Raw genomic sequence first — 16,088 nt, forward strand, 5'->3', positions numbered from 1 at the left:
CATCTGGGAACATCTCCCAGGCTGTGGCTAGGCCACGACTCCGCGTTATCCTTTCTTCCGGGGGTGCTAGTTCTGCAAGGTTCGCAGGAGAGCTTCTGTAAAGTTTGGAAGGTAGGAGACAAGATTATGGCTCTCGATCATCCAACATAATCGAGTCCATCAACATGAGGTGGCAAATATGAGGTAGCCAAGGAGGTGGAAACGTGGGTTCTACTATAACAAAACTGCTTCGTAGCTACAACAGGAAAACACAATTAATTAGCAGGAGTACAAAATTAGAAAGTATTTATTACTTTGCCGTAGTCCATGATCAGTTGATTGACAATTATAGAAGACGCGACTAGACTAAGTGTCTGTAGGATGATATAATTTACAAGTCACAAATCTTGCAGTGACGAATTAATCTCTCGTAATCTTGAATGTCGAATCCGGTGAATTTGGAGACTAACTTGGAACGGAACTACAAAGACTTGATGGCAGCAATGATTGAGCTGCAGACGATGACTGACTTGACATCGACGCTGGCTGACCACTGAGCGCGGCTACGAACTGTAGACGGGCACAACTGCACTACTCTCCTGCTGCACATGAAGTGGCCTCGCGGCGACCATAAGTACTGCGCCTAGCTGTGTACTTTTTGGCTAACACAGTCGTTCTTCTGTTCCGTTTATCGAGAGAATCGGATCCGGCGGAACGATCTCTCAGGCGGTGGTGTGGTTGTATGACTGACATCACACGAGGTACTGTCAGAACTGAATATATGAGGACGGGGCATGTTTCGTGCTTGGGTAGCTCAGATGGTAGAGCACTTGCCTGTGAAAGGCCATGTTCCCGGATTAGAGTCTTGTCCCGGCACACATTTTTAATCTGCCAGGATGTTTCAACACAAGTTTGAATGGATTGCATTTTTCGCGAATATCTCCCACAGCGAGCACTCCCATGCGGCTCAATAAAAGGGTATGCTTTACTTGTGTATAAGAAGGGAAAAATATCACAGGCGCTAATGACAAATCATTATTCTCATCTCAGTCCACGGCTTCGTCGTTGAGAGTGTTGTACACACTAAGGTAATGTGTTTTCTAGACGCAGGAACCCACATTCTACAATGAACACTGATTTAGAAAACACCGCTTATGTGAAACCCAGCTGCCCCTTTTGGAATACAATACTCTGAGGTACGTGGACTTGGGACAACAGGTAAATTCTTAGTCTGAGGTTCCTGGACCTCAGGCTCTGAGGTATGTGGCAAACTGGAAACCATTTTGAGGACCGGACACAATACTTGATCTGCTACAGAGATATTTATTAAAAGTGACTTCTGCAGTACCCGTGGAAGTATGATGGGCTAGCTCCTGGTTTCCATGTACGTATACGATCTCTCAGATAGTATGGGCAGCAATTTTCAAATGTTTGCACTTACTACTTATATTCCTAAGAAAGTGTCGTCGTTGGGGAAATGTGAGGATGGGTAGCAAAAATATTTCTGTAATACTTGTGTTGTGGCCAGACGAAACTAATTTCGGCCAGACGTAACTGTGGCTTCTTTTTACTGTTCTCCGGGAAGCCTCATCAAACTAAGTGACATGTAATATTGATACGTCACAACTGGGGTTGGGATAGCTTTAAGGAAAACTCATGGAAGGTGTATCCACATATTTCGTCATTCGTTGTTTCATGTTATACTCTTTATCACTTAACAGCAATACTATAATTACAATCCAAAAACATTAGAAGAATAAGAATTCTTACAATCGAAACCTGAACAGGCTCAGTTAATTAAAAACAAATTTCAACAATTATACCATTAAGAGCAGTTCCCAAAAAAAAAAAAAAAGAAAGATATACAGGCCACACAGACTGGGCGTGGCTTCAAACATGTTGAACAAACAATTTTACCAACCAGATGAATTACAATGACGGCCATTAAATGTGCTAACAGTTTCCAAGCACAGAATTGGATAACATTCACCGAACTACAGGAAGGATCACAAATCACGGAACTGATTATACCTGTTGGAAGCCCGCTTATCAGTGTGTCAACGTTAATAAAATATCTCTTATGCAATAAAATACGCAATCGCCCCCAAACAGACAAACTGGGAAGGTATAAATTTTGAATATAAATCCCAACTTATACACTCCAAACAAACACTGATAATGATCTTTAACAAATATGTTATTGCCCAGAAGTCAAGATAAGTTGGGAGTACATGCATCTGAAATGTGCTTAGAACCTTTAATAAATATACAACTGCCCAAAATTCAATATGAGCTTAGGGCTACAGCAGACTGCTATCACATGCAACAAGGAGTGAGCAACCAAATTTCATAATAAGTGGAATTAGCTAATGAATTTGGACCAAGGTAAGGTTCGACACTTTATATTGATAAGTAATAGGTCTTAAATTTAACTCAGTGAGAAGTAGTAATAAGAGTGCAAGGTTTAAAGAGTATTTAAAGGGGTGTTATGAGGAAGGATCCTCGGGCTTGGCAAACTCGTCTTAAACCTCCTGCGCCCCTCAGATTCGTCAAATAGAGCAAACGACTGGTTCCCGCTTAATCGACAACACTCCACTGTGGCACGCATTGAAAGATCAACTTTACGTAGGGGCGGCAGACGCACTGTAACGACGGAGGTGCCACCTGTGCTCCGGCCCAGCAAACAGGAATAAGTTTCCAGAATGAGATTTTCACTCTGCAGCGGAGTGTGTGCTGATATGAAACTTCCTGGCAGATTAAAACTGTGTGCCCGACCGAGACTCGAACTCGGGACCTTTGCCTTTTGCGGGCAAGTGCTCTACCATCTGAGCTACCGAAGCACGACTCACGCCCGGTACTCACAGCTTTACTTCTGCCAGTACCTAAGTTGTTTGCCACCAAAGCTACCCTGGCAAGACATATAAAAAGAGATCAGTAATATGTGCCAATAAGGCTACACACAAGAATGCCTAAGGAGCAGAAAATGTGAAATAATGCACAAGCCGCTTCCAATACGGGTTACAAGATTAACACTCATTAAAATTACTATTGTACAGAAGCCAGAATATCCGCTCCAGCTGACGTAAAAACTCAAGCAGACACATGTGCCATGATTACTTTTCCTCCCACACAGATTAGAATTTTCCGACCGAGGTGGCCGAGCGGGTCTAGCGCTACAGTCTGGAACCGCGCGACCGCTCCGGTAGCAGGTTCGAATCCTGCCTCGGGCATGGATGTGTGTGATGTCCTTAGGTTAGTTAGGTTTAAGTAGTTCTAAGTTCTAGGGCAATGATGACCTCAGAAGTTAAGTCCCATAGTGCTCAGAGCCATTTTTATTAGAATTTAATTCCCTTCATGGAACTGATAACAGGGAATATATGACCTGGAACACAAATTGCGAATAGTAACACTGACCGATGATCATGAGCTCAATCACTCGTAGGCGCATTAATATAACATTTGCAATTCCATATAACACAGTCTGAGCGTGTGGGATTGATCTGTTATTCTGTGCAACAGATTAATCTGAGATGTACCTTTTAACCTGTGGCTCCTGCAAGATGTAATTACCACCCCCACACTACTACAGATGTCAGACAGACGTTCCTAACGTTCTAAAGAGAAATCCATGAAAAACTTTCAGTGATAAATATCTTCTGGAGTCGTCCGATGTAAGGAAATGACACAAAAATTCACAAAATTTCTTACGTAACTAGTGGGATACTTGGGTACTGGAGTAGTGCTAGTTAGTGTAAGAAAAACATGAAACTGACGAAAGTTATTATTTATTTTGCAAAAATTCTGAGAAATCACAATGGCAGTTTTAGTTATGAATTGAACAAGTTATATCCTGGTTCTTTTCGGGATGTGAAGTTACCTCTCAAGGATAGGATTCGCTAATGAAATATCTATACAAAGTTTAAGATGATTGTTGACTTGACAGAATGGCTGAGAGGCGCGCCTACTCAACTTGAATAATTATCCTTTAGAATGTCGCTAGGTATGGTTGAGGCTGTCGCGTGTGAAATGCAGTGGAGTGTACTGTTGTGGAGGAAATACGGGGCTCGCAATAGCTGTAGCGCACAATACCGTAAGCTGCAATGACTGCTGTATGTGTCACTCGCTGCTGACAAATAAGATAACTCTCGTTCTATCTGGATTGACCTTCACCAGTGAAACTCTCCCTACACCTTGATGAAGTCAAGGATTCCTATTCGCCCCTAGTCTAACTATTGGCTTGGTACACCGGTCAGATTACCAATCCACCGTGATGCCACTCAAAATTCGCTCGCAGGTATTTAACTATAACTCTGTCCATTCACACCGCACAATAAGTGTGTCGGCCAACACAGTGAACAACGCTTAATCGCAAGGACTCAATATAGAGCAGCAGTTTGATTCGCTCTCGACAGAGGTGCTCTCCCAGTGAAGTACTGAGGAGAGATATGTTCCTCGCTCCAAGAGCGACAACGGAATGGCGCCTCTCCACGCCAGACGTGAAGGGGTATATCTTTCGGTCTCTTCCATTATTCCTTCAGCTCAAGGCGTCAGAAATATCGTCTGCCAATCAGCATTGCTCTTCTAAAACGGGAGAATGACGTTTCGTTTAAGCTGACTAATCTGGAAACCTGTAGCATCGGCGTTTGGCGTTTGCTGTCTCTCTGTGAAAACCTCTGAAACTATGTGCTATGTGTAAAGAATGCATAGGCTGGCCGCTCCCACACAATGTAGCGGAATTTGCTTTTAAGCCGAAGACGGGGTTGTTCCGCCCTTTCACTCGGGCCCACGCTGTCTGCTACACGGGCAGTGACCGGCGACATAGGCTGGGTCGTCGTCTGAAGGGAACGGCGTCCCGTTGTGCGGTTTCTCTCCCGAACTAAAAGCTTCTGTGACCGTCGTGTCTGGAATGTATGTGTGTACGTCATCCTCAAGTATTTCAACCACGGTGCGCTTACTTGTTAATTGCATATCTTTTACATGAATTCATACAAGATTGACTTTATCTTAACGAGTTTGGGTTCGAATGAAGCGTCTTGATGTGCGGAATATGATTGTGAGGGCGGAATATGTAAGCAGTGAGGGTCAGGAGACCACGACATCTTACAACAGACGTGACCTTACAATATCAAGTACTCGAAAACAAGAGAACAACACTTAACTACACTTAGGAGTGAAGAAGCCGTAACTTGTAGGATTCCAGCCAGCGTGTAATTGTCCCCAGTCCTTCCAGACTGTCGTCGAGGTGCCGTAAAATTTAAGCTTGCAGAATAGGCCAGGAACCAGGTTCCACACGACGTCCGTAGGTCTTCCCGCAGCCCGCCACTGCCAATCCTCAAGCGATCCAGCAAGGCTTTCCTGCGACCAGTGTAACCTTTCGCGTCTTCTCGAGACCAACTTCGGACAGCCGAAGGCCTTCCCAAAAGGAACAACTCTCCAGCCACGTGTCCTCCAGGTCCCGCCAAACCACCAAGACACACACCTCGACCAAAGACATACGATAGAATCTATATCTGCAACCCAAGTAGTTAGTGGCGCCAATGGAATGCCATGACGTCAATATTAGACCCGCCATGGCTCAAATATTACTTCACTTCATTACATAAATGAACAAAAAGTTTACTTAACTGCGACAAACTTCTTTGCCATGAATGTACTGGATAACTCACAACTGTCACTGACTAGCAACGCATCATTTGTTACGCTAATTAACAAACTTTGCTTGGGGTGCAATGTCAACCTTTACTAAAGTACAAGTTCGTTAGAACCTTTGTAAGGTGGCTATAACTTCTCACTTGATACGCACTTATCTACATACTTTGCCATGATTTACAACCGGAATTAGGTATCATTTAATAGGTTGTACGTCGTGTATATGAATATTTAAAGAAGACTGACATTGTCATCTACACCTTGTAACTAGTTGTTAATGCTTATTGCATGAAAGGTGATGGAGTGGCTTTATTATCAAAACGGTCTTAAACGCCAGTGGATATGAAATGGCAGGCATAACTCAGGCCCTTGGTGGGAAAGCCCGCACAGATGTGTTGCTCCTGCTTAACACAGGAAGCAACTCAAGACAGACGGTCGGGCACAATACAGCGGCGGCCGCCCGGAAGGATAACCGGATAATACTTCAAAAACTCTGAAAATTTTGGACGCAACGGAGAGGAATGAGGAAGCGCTACCTGCGAAATCACGCAGGCTGGGTTATTTCAGAGGATATTTATTCTGAGAAGCATACCATTGTATGAATTCCTAATTAACTGGAATAGGTATTTCCTCGCAAATTTTCCTCGCTGGTCGGAATTCGGAAGAATGTGTAGAGAGGAACAATATTCCATGGTTTCGAGAATATGATTCACCTTCTGCAGTTACGAGGGAGGAGACCCGAGCTATGCTGGGAAGCCTGTGGTGGAGAGAAGGGAGACTTACATTTTTAGCGCTCGTGTTTGACGATCGCTCAGTATCAGCTTTGTTGGTACAGACGGACTTGCTGTCTTTCCTCTCAGGCGATGTTATAGTTAGAACAGTTAGGCATTGTACTGTTGCGAACTTATACGATTCTGGACTTCACCTCCGGGTAGGGAGTCGCAGCATTCAGTGATTGAGAGCACTTCTGCGTATACTCACATTGAGACGTTATCGGAATTCCGTCCTTGTGGCTGGGAGTTCGTGTTTCATGTCTGTAGACCACTGAGAGGAGAAGACAGTATAAGATTAGTCAGAGGACCGTCTTCTGCCGCCCTAGTGTATGAACGAGGTTTTTTTTTTTTGTAATATTTTGTGGCCGGAGTTGTTCTGTCGTCACAGACGTGTACAAGAACCATCACTCCGATGCACCGGACGCAGTACATACGGCGATATTGCTGATTGCTTCGGGTTATTAGGGCTATAAAGCTGAACAGCTGTGATCACGTAAATTTTATTTCCACTGAGGTTGTACACCACTGTAGATCATCTTTGAAAGTAGTGTCTTCTAGTGTCTGATATGCAGGTGATGTCAGTCATCTCGTGTTATTTATATTAGGTCCCGTAGCCATTAAAAAAAGGGCAGATTTGGGCAACTGATCACTAATATTAGTTAGAAAATCTGTTTGCATATCTTTATGTCCAATAGACATTGACATATAAATATTTGTAATATATAAAAGTGTTTTAATCCACAATAAATGTATAAGCAGAAACAGTATTTATTATTTGTAGTTACTAGTTCCCTTATTCATTCATTTATGTCTATGTTGTAATTTATATGTTAAAGAGCAAGAAGGAGGAGATAATATCACCAGTAAGAGATCCTAAGATCTGATTCAGGGGGTAGTCAGGCAGGGCCAAATCTTCATTTTCGTGTTTAGTATTTTCCATTGCGCACATTCATTTTACACCCGCCTGGAGTAGCATCTTGGATATGGCTTACCCTACTAGGATCCTACTTAGAGTCTTCTGATAGTAGTCATAAAGTGGTTTGAAACATCGGAAACTTACAAAAACTTTTTTTTCATTTATAATGTTTAATTGTTACTGATAGTGACCACCAGCTCGCAAGTGTAATTTGCAGTGGTAAGGTCAGGCGCTATGATTAAAAATAATATGAGTGCATTTTATCGTATTTCTTTTCAGAGGTACTGCCCGCTGGCTGCAATTTACTGATATTTATGTTATTTCATTTCTCTTTGTATTTTGTTTGTATTGTAACGACGCTGCTCGTTCACGACATTGCCATTAGTTTAGCTCGTTTGTTGTAGATATTTTATGATACATGCCCGTTACATAATAAATGTGGGTACTGTAAATTGGGCGTACTTTTAAGAGAGAACTGCTAGCAGGAATCACTCCATGATAACTAGGGCGAAAACGCGCTTGTTAGCACAGCAGATCACTAGTAGTAACAACATAGAAACGGCAGATAGACGGAGCACTCAAGAAAGCCTATGGGATGAGAAAGAGTTAGAACTGTTAGCAGAACAAGACACAGGTGAGGTGAATATCAATCCAAGGGAACTTTTTGAGAATGATAGACATAGTCAAGCTTGTGGTGGGTTATCTGATAGCTAAGATGAGGAACAGAGAAACGGTGAGGCAATCTAAAGATACGGGACTATAATGTAGGGAGTCCAAGTGAACGCGGAACTACTAAAAATCGTGGTAGACCGCCGTCAGTGACTTCGTCACGAGGCAGCGTATTAGGGGCGCACGGTGTTGACTTCTTGAATACCAAGAAATGGAAAGGGAAAAGGGCAGAAGATCACCTAAGAGTAGAGGAAGAGAAAGTCACAATAGGGAGAGAAGATTTAGATAACACAGGTGTGTTGGACATCCTTGCATACCTAGAAGAAATGTGAAGTGAAACTGGAAACAAAATTCAAAAGGTCAGCTCTGAATTTGGAAGCGAAATGTAAAAGGGGGATGATGAAGTACGCTCTGAAATGGAAAGTAAAATTCAAAATTTTAATGCTGAAATAGGAAGTAAAATTGAAAACGTTAGTGCTGAAATGAGAGGTAAAATTCAAAATGTTAGTGTCGAGATTCAGTCGATAAAACGTGAAGCGAGGGAAGTGAAAAATGAGGTTGTGACGGTCCGAACAACACTAGAACGAGAAACTGCAGAGGTGAGAAGAACTGCAAACGAGGCGCTATTACTAGCGTGGAGAGCAAAGCGGATTGCTCTTGAAACGTCAGAGAAGACAGAAAACACGACAATGGTAGGTAGAGGTGCATTGACGAAGTTGCAGAGGCGCGTGAAGCAAGTAGAAATAAGAAAGCTGCAAAAGACAGAAATAGCGCCAACTAAGGCATTGACCACAGAGCTCTCACAATTTCAACAAAACGTAGAGAGTGAAATTAAGCCATTATCTCAGGAAGTCAGGTAGCAATGTACGCAAAAATCACATCTCTGAAAAGAAACAGTCAGCGATTTGGAAATAACAGAAACCGAAAGAGCCAGTTCAAACTCAGAACGATCATGTCCAATCCCAGGCGATACTAGAAAGTGCTCTAATGTAAGAATTGTTCGTCAACCACAGACTGAAGGCAACGAAATATCGCTAGAGATATTGCACCCGCGTCTACACCGGGAACGATTGGGTCGCAAATTGGGAATACGGAGAACAGAAATGAGATATTTCATATGCATAAGTGTTACCCGATAATGTGCACCGTGGGACATTTTTCCAGCGATGAAAACATGACAGGGAGTAGAAGAGAGAAACCTCCAAGGTAACAGTAAAATGGTTCAAATGGTTCTGAGCACTATGGGACTTAACATCTACGGTTGTTAGTCCCCTAGAACTTAGAACTACTTAAACCTAACTAACCTAAGGACATCACAACACACCCAGTCATCACGAGGTAACAGTAGACAGGAAACGTTAGCGCCAAGTGAGAACGTGGTAGGCCGGGCTTGAAGTAATTCTAATGAAATTTTCGATTTTTAGCATTTTATCCCTGTCCGAAAATTCCAGCAGTACGAAGACGAGGGTAATGTTTTACACCCAAGAACTTTTATTGGACAATTTGATTTATCATTACCTCCTCACTGGCCTCTGATGTACAAACTGGACTTCGTATGTTCACATATCGAGGGAACAAAGGCCGAATGCATGCGGAACATTGCAAAAACCTGCACGTCATACGAAGAGTTTCGTGACGCATTTTTGAACAGATACTCGTCCAAGGAGACACAATACAGGATAAAACAGGAAATAACGATGAGAAGAGACTTGGAGAGTTTAGGGTTCCGTAGTCCGGTGAAGTATTTCGGAAACGTGACAAAGAGAATTCATTATTTGGATGATCCATGCACACCGGCTGAGATCTTAAGATTGTGTTCTATGGAGTTGCCAGTTTCCTACCAGCAAACACTCGTCGGCAAATGTGGAAGTGATGTAGAAGGATTCAAGGGTATCATAAGCGAGTTGGAGTTCGCTTTCAATGAGCATCAGACCCGAGAAAAACGTAGGCAGTGAGACTTGCAGAGTGAAAGAAGGAAGAACAATGGAGGGAATAATAGAGGCCATAATTGGCAAAACAATGTAAATCGCCTGCCTCATCAAAACATGTACCATAGATATCGCAGTGGGTACAACGTACAGCGGAAGAACTATGGCAGAGAATATAGGCAACAAAATGAAAGTAGATAGGAGCCACAAAGTAATGGGGCATCATGGGGTGACAGTAGAGAAACTCGTGAACGGTCTGACCAAGGATGGGGTGGAATGAATAACGACAGGAATCTGGAACAATCAACTGACGTTAGACCACCTAACCCTGGGAGAGTACGCCACAAATCTTTGGGACTCCATCATGTGATCCACATTTATAGAATAGGTAGGAAGAATTACAGTGAGCTTGTATGGCGAAAGTAAAGAAATTGTATATGGTTAGCAATTAAGTGGAGTTAATACACTGAAGAATTATGTAGATTTATCAATATTTTCTGTGCTATTATCATGTTACAAAAGGTACTACAGTGCATAAAAGTGCACGATCTTGAGAGTGAGAAAATTGGGGCGTATTTCTTTGTTTAGGTTATAATTATGTGCACAGCTTGCTGAAAATACGATTTAAAAGGTGTCCGGGGTTTAAAATATGCTATTTGACATGAAAGAATAAAGTAACAATGAGAAACGTCTGGTACTGAAAAAAAAAATCTTGTGAAGATGTGTGAATTGATAAGTTTGTTATCCAATTGATGTGGAACGTATTAGCAGAGAATGTCACATTTTGAAAAGATTTTAGAACTATTTCATGAAATGAGTGTCTATTTTCCATCTTTAGCAATGGGATCACAAATGAGTGACTTGCTAGTAGTGGTTTGCTTTGACATGCAGGTGTGTCATCTAAGTATGACTTGTCTCCATTCAGAGAAATGAGACTTCACTACGTGGCTTGCTCCACGTGGCTTTGAGAGAGCGCATCGTTATTTGTATACAGAAGCGTTGTCTGTTCAGAGAGATGGAAGAATGGTGTACATAGTGTCCAGTTCTGAGGAACACCTTATGAGTGCACTGAAATATTGAGTGTAATAGTGACATGAAATAGAAGGGTAATAAGAGGATATAGACATGTAAAAATTAATAAAGGAAAGTAAGAAATGCTATAAGTTCAAAGCACATGACATTGTGGGTAATACATTCGTGTTGATGCGTAGTGATTTTACGTAATAAACTAAAATCTTGACATTTGCAGGTACCACTTGTAACATAAAACGTAACTTTATTAACACAAAAGGAAGAGTTAACGACAGTTAAAGGTAATAGCAGCAGCTCCGGAGAAATGACAGTGATATAGAAGGTGTTACTGAGTAAAAACGTGATAGAAGGTATGTGACAGTGTGATTAAAGGAAGTATCAGTAATTTTGTACTTGATTGTCCACAGGAAGCAAGCCAAAGCATGAAATGAAGAAGACCCGACTAATCATTCATCTGTGTCCCTCTGTACAAACGTGCACTTTATTGCCCACAGATATTCACAACATACACCCGGAATGAAACAGAGAGCAATGAGATCGGACGATCTTGTGATACCAAATGACAGTGCAGTACTTTGAATAGGGTTGTAGTTAGACTAGTATAAACATCCTACTGGCCAGTAGTTTAACAAGTCTAATTTGTAATTATTAACATTGGGATCTGCTGATGATTATATTTCTTACGTTATGTGTATTATTTCATAGGTATACAGGAGCAGAGAGATATTTAATAATTAAATTACATAGGTTGAAGAATATGTTCTTTTATAATCAACATTAACTTTGTGCATGAAATATGAGAATTATAAGAGTAAATAAGTGAGCACCCTGCCTGATTGTACAACTGTGTGAAGATAAACGGCCCCACTGGTGAGAGCATCTTAAAAAACATATATATACAAGCCATCACACAAACATGCAGAGGATCTACGAATGCAATGCATTTTCCAGAAATTGACGCTGGCAGACAAAAATGTAGATCTACATGTGGAATGCAAGCTTTCTCCAGTAATAAGTTCGTAAAATGCCAGACTTGTGATGTGTTCCTGTGTTTTACTTCAAAAAAGAATTGCTTCCAAACTATTTATTGTCCACGTTTCACTTCCATACATGGCTACACTCCATACAAATACTTTCAGAAACGACTTCCTGACACTTAAATCTATACTTGATGTTAACAAATTTCTCTTCTTCAGAAACGCTTTCCTTGCCATTGCCAGTCTAGAACTGTGTAGGGAGTGAAAAAAGGCTTAGGGGGAAGTCCGGCGGTATTGGCCTCTATTAGTTCTAGCGTTTGTGTGGTAGATCGCGTGGATTTAACAATTGCAGCCGATACTCGGATCGTCCATGAGTATACAAACATAGCTGCAATTTCCTGTCGAAACGTGTTCTCCAGTATTGTGAATAATCGTACATAATTTTTATCGTACATAAAAATTTTGTACGGTTAAATTCTTTTAGAGGAACATAGGAGAACTTCTTTGTTCCACTAAAAGAATTTGATCGTACGATATATTTCCGTAGGATAAAAATCGATGGATGTGCGCTGGGCCTAAATGTCAGTTTGGTGAATGACGCGTGCTACCTAGTTAAATTTCTCGGTCTAGTTACATCGATTCAAAGAGGGATAGTCAAGTCGTTGCTTTTGACATGTTTTCTTAAATTAGTAAAATCGCTTTTAAAAATAGGGCTTGGTATTAGAAGGGTGAAAGTTTAGGGCTGTGTGTTTTTTTTTAATGCCACATCATGAAAAATGAAAGTAAAAATTTCTGTCCAAAAAATTGGAAAAATTTTTTTGGGGTGGACCACCCTTGTCACTTAGGGGTATAATAAATAGATTACGGCTTATTCTCAGACGCACTAAATACATATGTAAAATTTCATCAGAATCGATCGAGCCCTTTTGGAGGAGTATGGCAACTAACAATGTGACACGAGAATTTTATATATATGGATATATTTCATAACAGAAACATGTCAATGATTTTGAGTAAATCGGAAACTAATTGTATGTAATAGTGAGTACAGGTTCCACAAAAAGAATATTTTGCGAGACGCACTGGAAGCAACAAAGTCATGTGCAGATGGAATGGGAGGCTAATGGCACAGCTGCAGAGAAGTCAACGTTTTTTGTAAACCGGAAACTAATTGTATATAATAGTGAGTACAAGTTTCACAGAAAGAAACTTTTGCGAGTCACACTGGAAGCAACAACGTCATACGCGGATGGAACGGGAGGTTAACGGCATGGCTACAGAGAAAAGCTGAAGCAAGGGACGCCGTCTCTAGGCCAAAGCCAAGTCGTATACATGGGCAAACAGCAGGCATGTTCAAATGCGGTTACCTGAAGACCTGGGCGGCAGACGACGACTGAGCAGGTAATAAATGACAATCCATGGCAGACCTGCTGAGTCAGGTCAAGATGGGTGTTTAAACGGCCACTAATGGCTTGTCTCCACTGTTGTATTACACGATGGAGATGAGATAAACAAATTCCACACATGATAGAGTCAGTTAATCTTGAACTCTGAATCCTGAATTCAGAAGGCCCAAAGAAGAGCGGCAAGATTCGTGAGTGGTACATTTAGCCATCGCGAGAGCGTTACAGATCTCATGGAATGTTTGAAGTGGGACACACCTGCATACAGGCGACATCTAAACGGAAGGGGCTGCTCACTAAATTCCGAAATCCGATCGTCGCCGACGTTGTAGTGCATATTTTACTACCACCAACTTTCAAATCTCTCAATGATCACTACTCACAGATAAGGGAAATTAGAGCTTGTACTGAGGCTTTCAGACAGTCATCTTTCCCTCGTGCGATCTGTGAGTGGAACAGAGGGGTGGAAATACGAATTTGGCGCGAATTGTGCCCTCTGCCACAAACCGCTTGGTGGCTAGAGGAGTATATATGTAGATGTAAATGTAGATACAGATCCATTGGTAATAGCTGTACGGAACTGTGAACTCTATTTGCTTTTCTTTCTGCCGTTCTCTGCCAGACAGAGACTGATACACATCATAATCTGTAGCAGTTAGTCATCTGGCTCTGGCTTCTGAGGAATCTGAGTCACACACAATTCTATGTATAATATCACCATTATTAGGACTATCATGCTACACAGCTGTGATCACGTAAATTTTATATCCACCGAGGCTGCACACCAATGTAGATCATCTTTGAAAGTAATGTCTTCTAGTGTTCCGTATGCAGATGACGCCAGTCATCTCGTGTTATGTATATTAGATTGCGTAGCCATAATAAGGGGCAGATTTGGGCAAAAGATCAATCATATTAGTTAAAAAATCTATTTGCATCTCTTTATGTCCATTGGACATTTATATATAAATATTTGTAATATATAAATGGGTTCTAGTCCATAATAAATGTATAAGAAGAAACAGCATTTTTAATTTGTAGTTACTATTTCCATTAATCATTCATTTATGTTGTAATTTATATGTTAAAGAGCAAGAAGGAGGAGATAATATCAGCAATAAGAGATCCTAAGATCTGATACAGGGGGTAGTGAGACAGGGCCAAATCTTCATTTTCGTGTTTAGTGAGTTTCGTTGCTCACATTCATTTTACACCTACCTAGGGTAGCATCGACTTTTAACAACTCGTTCATACTCCACTGCCGGCCGCGGTGGTCTAGCGGTTCTGGCGCTGCAGTCCGGAACCGCGGGCGTGCTACGGTCGCAGGTTCGAATCCTGCCTCGGGCGTGGGTGTGTGTGATGTCCTTAGGTTAGTTAGGTTTAGGTAGTTCTAAGTTCTAGGGGACTTATGACCTAAGATGTTGAGTCCCATAGTGCTCAGAGCCATTTGAACCATACTCCACTATGTTGCCGACGCCTTCAGATGAGGTGTGAACTGCGAGTTAGCCCTTCGATGGCCGACACCACACTGATCTCAGTGCGAGGGCTCTGGTGTGTGGTAAGGGAGCGAGCACTCGATGCCTGTGGTACCTGTTTGCGTTGCCAACCTTGGCTTGGTTCCATGACCTCTGGATGATCGTGCAGTTCGAACATAGTTTTAGCAATCTATTTGAGTTTGTAGCATCTATGAAACATCCAACTGTACTGTTACGAAAGGACACGAAATGAAATCGAGGACACATGTGCAGCTGTAGGAAGAGTATTTTCTGAGTACGAAATCAGGGAGAGTTGCAAGTAGTGTTTGACCACTTGAAAAGAAGAGTGCACACAGAATAGCTGTGCGACACATTGTTAAATACTGCTCGAGTTTTGGAACTCCACGAGAGGGTGCCAAAGAAAGACACCTACGCAATTCACAAGCGTGACAATAAGTTAGTTACCAACCATTTCTAGAAGTGTGGATAGTCTCCATGAGTTTACATGACGATCTATGTAGGAAACGTATTGTGGAAATGCAAAGAACCACTAATGCTGATAGACTGCAGGGAGATTCAAGTGTCTTCATCGTTAATCTTGCTCAAGAGTAGAAACTGGGTAGTAATGGCTTACACGGACACATAAATTTGAAAGTCAAGGGCAGTCGATTAGAAGAGATCAGTGAATACATCTGCCTTGGTCAGACTATATATATGAATGGAGATGTAAGGCCAGAAATGTATCTGCGCATCAAGCTTGGCTGTCAAGCATTTGGCAGGAATTCAGCAGTATTCAGATCAAAAATGACAGTAAATCTGAAGAACATAATATTTGATCAATGCATTCTTCCTGTGCTGACATACTGTTGCGAAACATGGACACTGAACTAATTTACAAAAGGGAAACTTAGGACAGCATAGAGAGACATGGAAAGATCAATGCTGGGTTATGCAAGAAAGGGTAGGAGAAGGGCAGATGGTATCCAGTCTGTGACCAAAGTTAAGGACGTCTTACAGTCAGTAGGTTCCTTGAAACGGCAGTGGGCTGGCCAGATCGCGAGAAGGAAAGACAGCAGATGGACTAGAGTCCGAGAGAGCATTGGAGGCCTAAGGGAAGACCACCAGACAGATGGGACAAAGATATCAAGAAGATCGCTGCTAGCGCCTGGCAGAGAACTGTCCAAGACCGTTACACTTGGAGAGGACTGCTGGAAACGTACCTGAATCCACGACTCGAACGGGGCCACATCATTTAATGATTGAATTAGCTGATGATGATGATGATGA

Source organism: Schistocerca americana, chromosome 5 (genome assembly GCF_021461395.2).
Source record: "Schistocerca americana isolate TAMUIC-IGC-003095 chromosome 5, iqSchAmer2.1, whole genome shotgun sequence".
Taxonomy (NCBI): Eukaryota; Metazoa; Arthropoda; class Insecta; order Orthoptera; family Acrididae; genus Schistocerca; species Schistocerca americana.